The sequence below is a fragment of the Arachis hypogaea genome, chromosome 13 (genome assembly GCF_003086295.3).
Source record: "Arachis hypogaea cultivar Tifrunner chromosome 13, arahy.Tifrunner.gnm2.J5K5, whole genome shotgun sequence".
NCBI lineage: Eukaryota > Viridiplantae > Streptophyta > Magnoliopsida > Fabales > Fabaceae > Arachis > Arachis hypogaea.
The window spans coordinates 132,607,204-132,623,192 of NC_092048.1; the positions used below are offsets into that span (position 1 = coordinate 132,607,204).

Consider the following 15,989-nt stretch of genomic DNA (forward strand, 5'->3'; position numbering starts at 1 on the left):
GCTGATGTGGATAGAGAACAAATTTTTAATGGACAAATTAGTCTTTGATGCCTAACATCTTGCCTCTGCCATGTGAGTTTCTGCTCAATGACCCTCCTACTCTCCTTATTTTGATTATTCTGAAACTTGTTCATAGCTTGCTCCTATTGATTCAAAACCTCCATTTCACTATACAAATTCTTAGTATTACTAACATACCTATCCATCTTCCTCACCATACCTTCCATATGCTTAACCAAGAACCCTAATTCATTAACATCTATGACCCCACTCACAATGTCACCATACACATGCTCAAATTCCTGCAATGCAGGAACAGAACATTTCTTCCCTAACCATATTTATGTAAGACTATATATATAAATACTAGCACTAAAATGAAGGCCTAAATTTGAGAGTTTTAAACTAATCCTAATCCTAACACATACAGTAATACCTGCAAGGCTTTTTCGAGAGAAACAACAACCTTATACGTGTATGTATCACCTGTACAATATCATAAAAAATTGCATTCCAAGAATTAAGTCACTATTTTCTGGGAGCACAAATGTTGGAGATCATTCGATATATCAAAAGCATAATCTAGATGCTTGAAATTGACCTTGAAATATACATACAAACACACTAAACTGGGACCACTAAATACACAAATTGTTAATTTGCCATAACCTTCTTAGTCTGGTTGAAGTGGTATATCCGAACATGGCACATACATATAAGACAACCAACTGAGAAGAAGCCGACATCAAGCTAACCAATATCCTTTTCCGGAGCTTGGTCAAACAAGAACCTTGAGGTAGTCATGTCACCAGCCTTTGCATAGCCATCAATCATGATCGTGAAAGAAGCAACACTCTTTTCCAGCATAGCATCAAGCACTATTCTAGCATTGCCCAAATCCCCCACCTTCACAAAATCCCATATGATCGCATTCCATGATGCCACATTCCTATGAGGCATTTCATCAAACAGCCTCTTTGCCTCCACCATATCCCCAACCTTCACATAGCCAACCACCATAGCTGTCTATAAAACTACATTCTTCTCAGACATTCCATCAAACACCTTGCGAGCGTCACCAATCTTTCCACATTTTCCATACATGTCAACCAAACAGGTTCCAACAAACATATCACCTTCAACCCCCACACTTCAACGCCGAGCCATGGAACAATTTTCCTTCGCAGGATCTACACATGCTTGAACAGGCCTTAATCACAGAAGAGTAAGTGTACCTATCAGGAAGAGACCCATGTGCCTTCATGCGAATAAAAGCAGAGAGGGAATCAAAAAAGTAACTTCCTTTGGTGTGGGATCCGATGAGGGAGTTCCAGAGAAAAGGGGAAGGGCCAAGGACGTGGTCGAAAACGGAGGTGTAATATAAAGCAGTGGTGGCAAAGGAGGCGGAAAAGAAAATGAAGCGGGAGGTGATGAGGTGATCTTGCTCTAGACCTCGTTGATGATGGAGGCATAGACTTGGTAGAGGTGATAAATGGTCTTGCAGGCCTTAAGAAGGGTGATAATGGCGGCAGTTGAACGCGGCAGAGAAGAAGAGTGTCAAAATATTGAATTCATCGGAAGAACGGCGTCGTTTTGGCCTTAAGGACGAATTTGTCCACTAATAATTTGTCACAATCCACTTCAGCAAGTGTAACGGACACGTCATTCTCTACCCCTCCATGTCAGCTGGCTCCGTTGCCGTTTTTTGCCCAAAATGGACAAAGGGGTATAATTATCGGCTGTTTTAAAATGTAAGGGATCGAAATGTATTTTTTCAATCTTAAAGGACAAAAATATCCTCATTTTAAAAGGTCAAGACCTATTTGTTTTTTACTCTGATCCCTATTTTAAATTGAGATTTTGGTAATTCTGAGGATTGGAATTCATTATTACGATAAGTTGTTGGTGAAAGTACGAAAATGCCACTGGTGTCGTGTGGTGCGGTGTGGCCGCAGACATGCTTACTTCATGCATGATGCGTACACAGCCAAATTTCATTGCTCCATTTTTGGCCTTTGGATCAGATTACGGGGAATAACTCAACAAAACCATTCGTTGACTTGAATCAAGAACATAAATAAGTTAACAATATTTTGAACCTTTCTTGTTGGACTTGCCAATGAAATAAATAAATAAAAGGTGTTTTCTTCTTGGACGTTTAAGAGAGAATAGCAAACGAGAAATAGTGTTATATTTTTCTCTTCATCCCGGAAAAAAGGAGAAACTAGTTTTTTTATTCGAAATATTTATCTTTATTATGTTTTATTTACCTATCTATATTTCAAAAAATTTTATATAATACTATGCGAGCATATCATTATAACACAAAATATGTCATTATATCTATGTATGCCTAACGAAGTGGGAGGAAAAAGAAAATAAGTAAAATATAATTTTTTGTTTAATTAACTTTTAAAACCAATACATTTATTGAAATATTTATTATTTTAAAATTTAAATAGTTATATTATTTCATTATGGTTGAAGTTATGTCAAATATATTTTTGGTTATTCAAATATATACTGCTTTTGTTAATTTTAAATTTCAAATTTTTATTTATATTGATTATTTTTGGCCCAAAAATCTCAAGAAAAGAGATGAATTAAATTGCAAAGTACAGTAAAAATTAATCCGATCTAATTAATATAATCTCTCTGTGCTACATAAGGTTATCCATCATTGTGGAGCATAGATTACAAGAGCAATGATACATTTATGTGGGGTCTTTTTATTTATAAAATACTACTCTCATATACAGTATTAAGAGTTCTTTCCATTTTTTAGTATTAGTCAAGTTTTGAATTTGAAAACATTCATTACAAAATATAGAAAATAACCAGTTAACCACTAAACCAAGATGTTGCGTCTTTTTTGTGAGATATCTTTGACAATTGCAAAGTTTTGTGGTAGAATAAGAGTATTAAAGATAAAATAAAGAGAAAAGGACAAATAGGTCCTTGACCTTTTGTTCTGCGGACATTTTTGTTTCTAATCATTGAAAAATACTTTTAAGTCTCTGACCTTCACAAAATTTGGACGGATCAGTCCCTGACGGAGGCATTTGGACGGATCAGTTCCTGACGGAGGCATTTGGACGGAGGGACTGATCCGTCCAAGTTTTGTAAAAGTCAGGGACTTAAAAGTATTTTTCAATGGTCAGGGATAAAAATGTCCGCAGAACAAAAGGTTAGGAACCTATTTGTCCTTTTCTCTAAAATAAATTATATCCTTATATGAATTTTCTGGATCTAATATACCCTCAATGAATTAATGAATTAGATCACCCATAAGTACTAAAAATAACTCAATTCAAACACACAAAATATGTAGGCCATTTATAAATTTTGGTTACTTCAATATTTTGGCTTCAGTCCCTTTTATTTACCCAACAAAAAAAAAATATTGCACTGTGTTTATCTAATAAGTAATATAATTTGTCTCACTCGTCCGTTTAAATAAATATCAAAAGTTTAAATTTTACCTTATACATGCAGCAACTTATTGACTAACAGTACCTTAAATCAAGGTTCTAAAAATCGGACCGATCATCAAACTACTCTAGTCACTAATTTACTAGTTTATTGGTCTAACCGGTCTAATCGTGGTTCAACCGAAAAAATTGTTCCATAATAAAATAATAAATAAATTATAAATAAAAATCCTAAATATCTTTCAAATTTAAAACCCTACATAAAATAGCACCAACTAAATGTAATTAATCATCAAAATATGCAAAAACTTGCTGCAAATTTGTTGACAATTAACATAATTATACTTTCATTAAAAATAGCTGGATTGAATTACAAAGCACAAGTTAAAGATAGAGAATATTGTCTTAATGTAGCTGAGTCAAAAAGTAAAACAAAAAATAATAGTTTTGCACAACAAATACACAGCAGAGCCTGAAACAAAAACACAACAGAGCCTCAAACAAACAGAATCCAACAAAGCCTGAGATAAAAAGAATCCAACACGAAGGAGAGGTAGCTAGCAAGTCAGCGGAGATCAAGAACAGGGACAGTGCAACCAAAGAATGAACAAAACAATGAAAACATAATTTTTTTTAGGAAAAACTACCAAAAGTACCCATAAAGTTTACGAACGCTGACAAAAGTATCCATAAACTAAGGAAATTAACGCTGTACCCATGAAAGATGGGTTCCGTATGACAAAAGGTATCCAAATCTTAATTTTTTGTTGATTTTTTAATAAAATTCCTAAACTACCCTACACTCAACCTCAACTCACTTTTTGAACCTTTCATAACTCAATTTGCACCAACTCTTGCCATGGAATCCAAAACTACTCCTACAACAAACCAGACCGAAATCAATGGTGGTGGTGGTGGTGGTAGAGGATCGGACCTCAATCGATTCACTCATAAGTTTATAATCCATACCCAAACCAAATTAATCAAACGCCAAAAAATACTCAAAACATAAAAATTTTCAAATCCATTCATCCAATTTCAATTCACTTTAGCAAAACTAGAAATAGAAAAAGCCATCAACCATAAAAAAATCAACAAATCCATTCATCCAATTTAAAATTTATTTAAGCAAAAATCAGAAGTAGAAGTAGCCATCAACTGGATCTTCTGTAAATCAATCTCAGCCTTCATAAAAAATAGAAGCAGATTTTAAAAAAAAATAGTATCATTTTAGTAGTAACTAAATCAACTTCTGAAAAGAAGAAAAATAAAATAAAAATATTTTTAAAAAAAGAAATACCATTTTCTTCACCGGCCGACTGTAACATCGTCAATGGCAGAACCTCCATCCACAGTGCCGCCTCCCTTTCTTCTCTAATTTCTCTTTACCGAACCCGCTTTCTGCATGCAAGAGTACCACGACCCCTCTCTCTTCTCAGGTGTGCGACGACGGTGTTCTCCTTGGCTGGGTCAGACGCGCCACGACGATGTTCTCCTCGGCTACAACATGCGCGCCACGGCAGCATTCTCCTCAGGTTGGGTCACAGGTGTGCAATGAAGGTGTTGTAGTCACCTTATTAGTGAGAGGGAGAAGCAGTGAGAGGGGAAGAGATTGGCGGTAATGGAGTAGGTGGGTGGCGGACGGCAATGAGGAGGTAGGAGGAGAGTTTCTGTGACTCTGTAAGGGTTTTTGAGGGATAAATGAGGAGAGAGGAAGAAGAGAAGAGAGGGAGTGACGGTAGAATGGGGTTAGGGTGGGGTAGTTTAGGAATTTTATTAAAAAATTAACAAAAAATTAGGATTTGGATACTTTTGTCATACGGAACCCATCTTTCATGGGTACAACGTTAATTTCCTTAGTTTATGGGTACTTTTGTCAGCGTTCGTAAACTTCATGGGTACTTTTGGTAGTTTTTCCTTTTTTTTTATATAACAGAACAATAACATGAATCATACAATCACTAATTGCAAAATTTTTTTTCATAAGAACAGAACAATGAAAACATAAAGCATATAATAAATCAAAAGATCACCAATTATAAATTTTTTAATAAGAACAGAAGTTAGAACAGTGAAAAATGAAGAAAGATTAATGATTTTCAACCCAATTTTAACAAAGCTCATCACAATGATTAACAACAAAAAAAACAATGAAGGAACAGTGAATCATCAGTAACTTAGGCAGTGCAAATTCAAGAAACTTTAATAAAATTTAACTACAAAAACAGACAGTAAAGCAGTAAGAGTTATCAATTTAAAATTTATCATCAAATACAATCAGTGAGCAAAACCAATCAACCAAGCACTAACTGGGCATTTGGAAAAAAAGAATCAAAAGAACATTTAAATCACAGCAAAAACACAACAACAGCAATAGGAACATTTAAAACAAAGCAACCCAAAAAAAATATCTAAAAATCACCATTGCTGAAAACAATAATTTGATACGTGTATGCTCAAAGAATTAAAAGCTAAGCTTACAGGAAAGTGAAGAATACCCAAAACAAAGAACCTTCAATCACAGCTTAAACCAAGAACAGAAAATCACAACAAAAACAAAAAAATTAAAGATAGTAGAAGAACAACAGAAGAACAATTAGCAAATTAACAAGTTCATAATAGCAGTTAAAATTTACCAGAAGAACACTAATGCAAGTGGAATCATCATGCTAATATGTTTTCTGCAAAGATGCTATTTGTGCACCTAAACTTTCCAATTACTAAGATTCAATTATTCTTAATTTCACATGCAATCAACTTACTAAGTTTCTAAAAGCTAAAATTATACCAACCAGAAATATAGTTAAAGCATTTCATCAAACATGTGGGGTGCGGTAAAATTAAAATGGAATAAGAGAATTCAAAAGTTAATATCAATGTGATAGAGAAGAGAATATAACAATTGTATAATCTATGGAAAAAAATCCAAACCACTACCAAATCAAATAGTTACTTATTGTAATAGAAATCAGAAGTTGCAGAGTTTGAAGTAGAGTATTGGTGGCAGGTTTAGGGAACTCACGGCGGCGACAAAAGAGGGCAGTTCGACGGCTAGGTGGAACGCGCGGGTTAGTCGCAGAGTTTGAAGCAGAGCAACGTGGCTTCCAGACGAACACGAATGCGAACTCGAACGGTGAACGGCGAGCGAATGCAAACGATGAACGCCGATCGAACGTGAATGGCGAAGAACGCGAAGGAAGACGATGGCTAAACGAAGAGGCGAACGTGAACGGCAAACAAACGGCCGCGGAAGTGTAAAAACCCCGATAAATTAGTAGATAATTAGTCAATAAATTAGTTTTTAATAAAGAAGATTAGAAATGTGAATATTATATCAAATTGGAATAGAGCTCATCGAAACAAGAATTTTGACACTAATTTCGAAGAAAACAGTCCAAGATTAGACCGCATGGGCCGAACCGGTTGAACTGGGCCCAAACTGGGCTGTCGGTCCAACCGGACCAACTTATTAAATGAACCCAGCATTGCCTTCTCCCTCATTTCAGCAACACGAAGCTGAAAGCTTCCCAGGGAGAAGAAGAGCGAAACACCCCGTAACCTTACGGCAAATTTTCAACTCCTGTAACTTCTCCGTCCAAGCTCCGATTGCCGCACCGTTTGCGGCCACACGTTCACCGTGTCGAGCTCTACGTTTTTACCAGAAAAATTTCATAGGTAACTTGTTATTTCACCCTCAGCCTCCTCTTCCCCCAATTCTTGAACTATTGAATAGGAAGTTGAATTTCTTTTATTTCTGATGTTTTAGGATCCAATTAGCTTGAAAAAAATGTTCACTCTTGCTTATGTGAAGCTTGGGTAAGGTGAAGATATGATAATTCTATTTTAATTTTATTAAATTTGAGCTTTGAGCATTAAATTGGATATCTATGTGTTATGAATATGTATTAGGTTGAAAATAAATAATTGGAGTTTGAAATTGTGAATACTGGAACTTGGAGGAAGCTGATTAGTTGAGATTTTGAGGGCTGTGTTCTTTAGGAAAAAATATCTTGGAATAATACTTGGAAATCGATTAAGGTATGGTTTAGGTTTCTTGCATTTAATATATAATGTTCTGTGAAAACTTAGGCTAGATGACCATAGGATAAGTTGGATTGCATGTGTATATTTAATACTTAGTATCCTGTTGATGAACATGGTTGGTTTGGTGCTTGTTGATTAACTGGTGATTTGGTAAATTATTGATTTGAGGTATAACTATTGTGGAGGTTGTTGTAATAATGAAGTATTTTGTGTTAAAAGCCTAAGATTTGTGAACTATGATTCTTAGTTGGATTTTGGTTGTCAAATTTGAATATTGTATGAGTATAATTGTTGATTTGAGGTATATTTATTGTCGTGATTGTTATGATGATGAGAAAGGGTATGTTGAATTGAAAAGAATGCATGTTTGGACCCGAAAAGGGTGGCAAAGTCCGAGTTTTAGAGGAGGTACTGTCGAAATTTTATAAAAATTAGAGATTTTATTTAGATGATTATTTAAAAAGATTTAGATTCAAAGGTTATATGGTTTGATTTTGAGTTATTAAGAAAATGAGCATGTTTTAAGTTTGATTCATTTAGAAAAGGATGAGTTATGTTTTGAATTGGAACTATTGATGGACAGAATGAGAGGTGTGATAATGAAAGGTAAGGATTGAATATGATTGATGTATGATGATGAATGAGATGCGATTGAGAATGATGTGGATGTTGATGAATTATAATTGAATTATTTATATGGTTTATGAATTTGAATAATCTGAGATACGAGATTTCCTGGATAAAGTGTCGTGGCTTACCACAACGTGTACCAGGTAGAAAACTCGATACTTTATTGACCCTACGATGTAAGTGTGATCGGGCAATATATAAATTCCTGGAAATGTTACCCCCATTGAGCAATATTGATTGTTTGAGAAAAAGCTATGCATAGACTCTTGGGGATACACGTCAGGGGACAGTCTAAGTTCAATTCAGACTTGTCGGGTTGGCTGGATAACTGACAGATAAGCCTCATCAGCCATAGGACAGGCATGCATCATATGCACATTACTTGAATTACTTGCTTGTGCTTTAATTGGGTGTGCCTATATGTACTCACCATGTTAAATGTGTATTTGTTACCTGTAGTATTTGTAACTTTCTTGTGCTTGCCTTTACCTGTCTATTTGTCTGTGAAAATGCATGATGGAGTTGGAGGTATAGAGGGATGGAAGTATGGGACTTAGATTTAAGGTTAAGTTAAGTTAGATTTAAATATGCTTAGAAAACCACCTTTTATGGCTCCTGTTTAATATTTTAAGCTCTATAATTTGAATGTTTCTAGGATTGCCTCTGGCATTCCCAGGACCTTATATATTATGTGTGTGACACTTTTACCATACTGAGAACCTCCGGTTCTCATTCCATACTATGTTGTTGTTTTTCAGATGCAGGTCGAGAGGCATCTCGTTAGGCATCTGGGCTCTTGAAGCGGAGTGGTTACTGGATAGTTTTGCTGTACAGTGATGTATATATATGTACTTAGTTTTCTCTCCGCATAACTTATTCTTTTTGGATCCTCTTAGAGGTTTATGGAGAGGCAAAATTGTGTATATGTACTTTTGGGTTTTGGATATGTGTGTATATGTGTAAATATTCTCCGGCCAGTTTTGACTTCGCAGGCTGAGTTAGGAGCTTGTTATTGTGTATCTTTGGTACTCTACTCCTACTTCTGTCATCTTATGTTTAGTAGTTATAGTTTTCTTAGCACGCAAGTTATCTCGTTCCTTGAGCGTTGCGATTTTATTTTGAGATTTTTATTTCCTCTATTCTTCAAGGCTCCTAGCATATTATAATTCTTCTGCTACTATATGTACTCATTTTATTTTAGAGGTCGTAATACCACACCACCTCCGTTTTACGACTTAAACGTAAAGCTTTGTGTGGTAGGGTGTTACAAGAAGCACATCTGAGCAGACAAAGAGAGCCGTATGGATTTGGGACAAGGGAAAGAGGAGGCCGCGAAGACGTCGACAACCACGGACGGCGACGACGGTTCCATTGACAAAGCTGGGTTTTAGGTTTGGAACCTTAGGGCTTGAGTGTGCATTTCGAAGGAGGGGTGTTTGGTGTTTGGGGGGGGGGGAGGGGGTTACCGGGTGACTCGCATGGGGGACTGGGGGTGGGGCTTTTTTTTGTTAAAAACAAAAACAAAAACAATGAAAACGACAGCGTTTCTAAAGAACTGGTCGGTTTTCGATCCGGTCCAACCGGCCAGTTTCTCAGCGGTTTAGAGGATGGCAGTTTTAAGAAGAGGATCAGACTGTTTTTCATGCTGGTTCCCGGTTGAACTGGTCCGACTAGACGGTCCAGTCCAATTTTTAAAACATTGCCTTAAATAGAACTCAAATCCGTGACAAATTAATTATTGACTTGTCAGACTAGGAAATACCATAGATAAAAAATATATATATTTTGTAAGTACCAAAAACAAAAGTGGACAAAAAAAAGTAATATAGTTTGTAGATACCAAAATCAAGATGTAATATACTTTGTAATAGTTGTCATAACCGAACTGATAATCAAACTGATCATATTACTAAATTATTAGTTCAATCATTGGGTTATTAATTGAACCAATTGACCCAATATTACTTAAATAATAATATAGAATACTCAAATATTTAAAATTAAAATTTGAATTATATGCTTCCACTAACACTTAAAAAAAAAATAAATCTCAATTCCTAAAAATAATCAACACGAAAATAGACATAAAATTAGTCAATCCTATACTAATCCCATTGTAACAATCAAACAAATATCTTCTTAAGATTAATATTAAAATAATATATTGCATGTGACCAGCAAAAATAATATCATTAAAAAAATTCAAGTATATTTTGTGCCATAAATCAACTTCCATGATAGATATAATTCTCAATCCAACTGACTAGTTTCTTCACAATCTCCTGATGAGCCTGGATAGCCATAAATACAACATATTAGCAATTACAACTACGCAGAAGCACAGCACAACAACATATACCACAAAATGCAGAAAAGTTCAGACCTCAACATTTTGAGCTTTCAAAACAATACCAAATAGTTAGAATTAATTCAATATGCAATACTAGTGGCTTAAAAAATGACGCTGTTAGATGTTTTTTTCTTTTGGATATCTGTACAATAAGAAGGAGAAAGATGAATAATTTGCATAAATGAAGAAAAAATTGAATGGTCATTGTTATTTAAAGAAAAACTTACAGGTAATTTAAAGAAAAGTTCACAGCCAAATTGTTTGCTTTGATCCTTGGTGTTGAGCTACTCTTGTCTTGTGGTGTGTTCTCTTGTCCCCACCTGCAATTAACCAAGCGATCCCTTTTCCTCTTTTTCTGTTACTTCATAGGAGCATAGCCAACTGCCATGAAATCCTCAATCGATGACGTCATCTTACTCCCCGGCCGTCGCCACCAACTCTGCCACACTATCCAAGCCCGTCTTCCTTACCAAAACCCATCGCGAGCAATTAGCACTCCAGCGCCACTAGGAGAAAATTGCCAAATAGAAGCGTCGCCAGGAGAAAATCGCCAAATAGAAGCATTGCCAAGAGCAAATCCTTTCTCCTAATCGACCTTCCTCTGATTCCGCAGCCGATTCCAAACCCTCTGCTGACTCCGACTACCGCGACCACGCCCGCAACCGTGAAAGGGACAGGGACAGGGACAGAAACCGCGAATGTGGAGGTTTTGTGTTTTTCACTTTTTCTTGAATCACTGAGGGAGCGGTTTCCCTTTTTAATTCCAATTGGAAATTGGAGATTTTGTGTGTGCGGCGTTTTGTCCTTGAACCACAGCCAAATTGTTTGATTTAGCAGTCCTATCTCAAATCATCACCAAAACAATTACAATCTAGTATTTTAGCGGCATTTCCGAAGACCGCTGGTATATGGTCGCCACCATTTGCCGCTTTTAGCGTAGTGTAATGGTATATTAATTTGATAAAATAAGAGTAACATTCCATAAATTACGTCCATAGAATAATTTCAAATTTTGGGTATTCATCTGACAAATTTAGAGATAAATTCTAATAGTCTTTACTTTGATTTTCATTTTTTTGAGAAGAATTATTAGTTCCATCATCATTTTGATCATCTTTTAAATTTAGCTGATTTAGTATTTAAATAATGTTCACAAATTAATATTAACGTTAATGTAAAACATTTTACAAAGCATGTCAAAATCATAACTAATCATAATTCATAATCCAACTAACGACTAAGATGTTTAACTAAATTAAAAAAGTACCCTAAATCATCTAAGCTAGTTAAAGAGATATATTTGTCGTAAAATATCAATTTTTTTTTGGATTTAAGAATAGTAGTGAATCTTTTAATATTCAATCCGAATCCGAATGATCCTTAAATGTATCAAAACAAATTTGATCATAATTTTACTTTTTTATTTAGCTTAATTATCAATTTATTTTATTACTCTTACGATGACTAAAAGTAATGTTTTCAAAAAGTATTATATATACTAGCAGCTCAACAGATACTATCATGCCTGTTCAGCCACTTTTTATTATTTTTAAGAAATTAATTTTATTTTTTGTTAACATATTATTCATTCTTCAAATTTATTAGATAAATATTTTTTTATTTTAATATTGACGTAACTTTATTTATATTATATTTTATTAAAATTAAAATTACTATAAATTTTTTTAAAAATATTAAATTATAAAAACTCACAATAGAGAGGTATTTATATCATCAGAAAAAATATAATTTAAAAAATAATAATAATAACATTATCCTAATTCTAAAATAGTATATATAAACTAAAATATATGTTAGTTATTTATAAAAGATAATTTTTATTTAAATGTTATAGATATTCATATTTGTCTTCATCTTTTTTAAGTGTTAGGTCAAAATATGAATCTGAATATGAAGAGGCCTTCATTTTTTTATAAATAGTGAATAATAGAAGAAATCAGAATGCTTATTTTTTTCATTTTTAAATATCAAACTATGAGAATAATTAATAATCAAAATAGGAGAGTATAAAAATTGTGTATCTGGACAAAATCATTCATAATTCATCATACATCTCATTATCGATAACTTCTCGAGTCTTGAAAAACCGTCAGATTTATCAACCATAAAATTAATTATATAAATACTTCAGCATTATTCAATTAAAAATTATGTGTAACAAAATCAAAATAAAAATTTAAAAATATTATTTACAAATTAACTATTTATAAACGTTATTAAATTTAATTATTTCTTTTTAATAGTATTTAATTTGAGGCTGAGATAAAAATTTATATTTAAAAGACTCTTTATCTTCATGCCTAATTCCAATTGTTAAAAAATATTTTATTTTTCTTTTTAATTTTATTTTTTATTTTTTAATTTTTCTTTAATTTCATTATTTTTTCAAAATGATTAATTTATATTTTTATTATATCCCCTTACTATATTAAACACTATTCTTTCTCTTACTATTATTCTCTAAACACATACTTGTCGTCATTGTCTCATCGCCATTATTATATTTCCTTGTTCTCCTTTCTCATTTTTTTCTTCTCCTTCCACCTTCTCTTCAGCCGACCGTAGTTAATTATCAGCAAGGATTATTATCGCAACTTTTAATCTTATTTATCATTTCGATTTATAACCATCTATTATGTTAACTTTTATAAGTTGTTAAAATTTTGCTAAAAGAAGTAAGACATAAAGCATTTAAAATTTTTACCCAAATTATCAAATTAACTTTTAGAATGTATAAAATTTATAAATTTAAATTAAATAAGATATTAAATAAATTTATTATGTTGTTATTATGGGTAACAAAATCAAAATAAAAATTTTGAAACATTATTTACAAATTAACTATTTATAAACGTTATTAAGTTTTGTTATTTATTTTTAATAGTATTTAATTTGAAGTCGAGATAAAAATTTATATTTAAAATACTATTTATCTTCATGCATAATTCTAATTGATAAAAAATATTTTAATTTTCTTTTTAATTTTATATTTAATTTTTTAAATTATCTTTAATTTTGTTATTTTTTTAAAATTATTAATTTATATTTTTATTATATTCTCTTACTATATCAAACACTTTTTTTTCTTACTATTATTCTTTGTACACGTACTTGGTATTGTCTCATCGCTATTATTATATTACCTTGTTCTTCTTTCTCATTTTTTTCTTCTCTTTCCACCTTCTCTTCATCCGACCGTAATTAATTATCACCGAATATTATTATTGCAACTTTAATCTTGTCTATCACTTTGATTTATAACCATCTATTCTGTTAACTTTTATGAGTTGTTGAAGTTTTGTTAAAATAAGTAAGACATAAAGCATTTAAAATTTTATTTAAAATTATCAAAATTTGATGTCAGTCATCCTAAAAAATAATATCAAAATATATTATTTTTAACTAAAATAATAAAAAATACATAATTGTAAGTTTTTTAATTAATAATTATAAATTTAAGTCACAATTTAATATAGTACTTTGGGACAAAAGGCAACCATTGCTATTCATGTTTGATTGCTACTATCTAAGTTTCACATTTATTTTATTTTGCATATTAATTTAAGTATACTTTATTATTTTATTTTACATATTTTGAAATAATGCCATTGTATTATAAGGATGAGATTAATTTTCATAATCTAATGCAAATCATTTTATTATTTTGTTAGTCATTTGAATACTATCCATTTAAAATAATTACTTAAAGTGAAACACTATATAAAGAGAGATAGAAAATTTTTAGATTTATCGTTCTGATTTGCTTCTTATTAATCCTCACTTAATATACTCAATTTTAATAGCTTTGATGGTGGTAAATTTTTGTAATTGGTTAAAAAATTTTAATTTTCTCTTTTTCTCTTTGTCTCTTTTTACAATTTTGAACAAACACAATTTTATTATTAAATAATTTTTTAAATTCAGAATATTTTTAACTTTTTATATAATATAGACTTAATAAATTACCAAAATTCAAATATATTCTCTTGAAATATTTTTTAATCATATAATTGGAATCGTTTAAACAAAAGATCATTAGATCCCTAAAATTTTTAAAGTAAAAGAAAAATACAATAAAATAAATTAAAAAACCTAATAAAATAAAATGGTTTAAAAATAGAAAATAATAATAATAATAATAATAATAATAATAATAATAATAATAATAATAATAATAATAATAAATTACAACTTACATGGCTCATGAGATGAGATAGAAAAATAAAGAGAAGAAAATAATCATAAAGGTTGAAACAATAAAAAATGTATAACATAGTTCTTATCTTGCTACATTTAAATGTTATATGTAAATCTAATAATTAATAAAAAATAATATTATCTAAGGTAAAATAGATTAAAAATAAAAAAGAGATTAACAAAATCAATTAACAAAATTTTTATCTTAGGTCCCAGATTATTTGAAAAATCAATTAACAAAATTCTTATATTGCTATATTTATTGTGTTATATGTCGAATTAATAATCAATAAAAAATATTATTCAATGTAAAATAGATTACAAATAAAAAAAAATAACAAAATATGTGTGAGAATTTTTCATTCTACTATTGGTAGGTGTAGGTTTTTTTTATCTTTTATATGTTAATTATGTGACAAATAAATAATATTAAATTAATTAATTCTTTTACAATACAATTTAAGAAATTAATAAATGTCAAACCTAGTACTTTATATAATTAAATATCAAATTCAGTACTCTAAATAATTAATAGCTTAGATAGTTTAGGAAATTAATATATTAATATTTTTAACAAATCCTTGATAGGTGCTAACTTTCTTGTGTCCTATATATATGCCAATCAAATAACTTAGCCAATATACAAAATAAATAATATTGTGGTAGACAAAATTAATAATTTAATCTAGTGTCAAAGTAAATATTTATGTATTCAAATTTCGAACATAATATTCTACCTAATCAATATTTTAAAAAATTAAAAAAATATATTATTGTAAAGCAATTTAAAAAAAATAAGTTAACAAAATATTTATAGAACTTTTTTATTCAATCATTGATAGATAAAGACATATAAAAATACATATCAAATAAAAAGAAACTATTTTTTTCTGCATCAAAATTAATAAGACAAAAAAATTATTTCTTTCTACATTAAATTAATGAAAAAAAGAGACACAGTACTATTTTCATACATCAAAAGTTAGGAATAAATTAAAAAGGGAGAGGAATGACTGAAAATATAGATACGTGAAAGTAGTAACTGCTGCAAAATTGAATGAAATTTATAACTGTAAACCCCGCTAAAATCGGTAAATTATTAGTTAGTAAATTGAATTTTAATTAGGAAAGTTAAAAATACAAAACTAATATCAAAATAGGATAGAGCTCATCGAAACGAGAATTTTGATATCAATTTCGATAATTTGGCCCAAAATCAGACCGAAAGGGCCGAACCGGTTGAACCGGAGTCCAAACTGGACCCATGGGTTCAACCGGGCCCCTAACATAAATGAAGCAGCAGCTTCATCTTCTCC

General features: G+C 31.3%; 1 long non-coding RNA gene across 1 annotated transcript; it reads right to left on the reverse strand.

Annotated features, from left to right (window-relative positions):
* Positions 1-10,229: 10,229 nt before the first annotated feature.
* LOC112736048 (uncharacterized) lies at positions 10,230-11,375 on the reverse strand. Its single transcript, XR_003168706.3, has 2 exons — positions 10,683-11,375; positions 10,230-10,396 (listed from the first exon to the last, which is right to left on the reverse strand). It is a non-coding gene; the product is annotated as an uncharacterized lncRNA (long non-coding RNA).
* Positions 11,376-15,989: the final 4,614 nt, after the last annotated feature.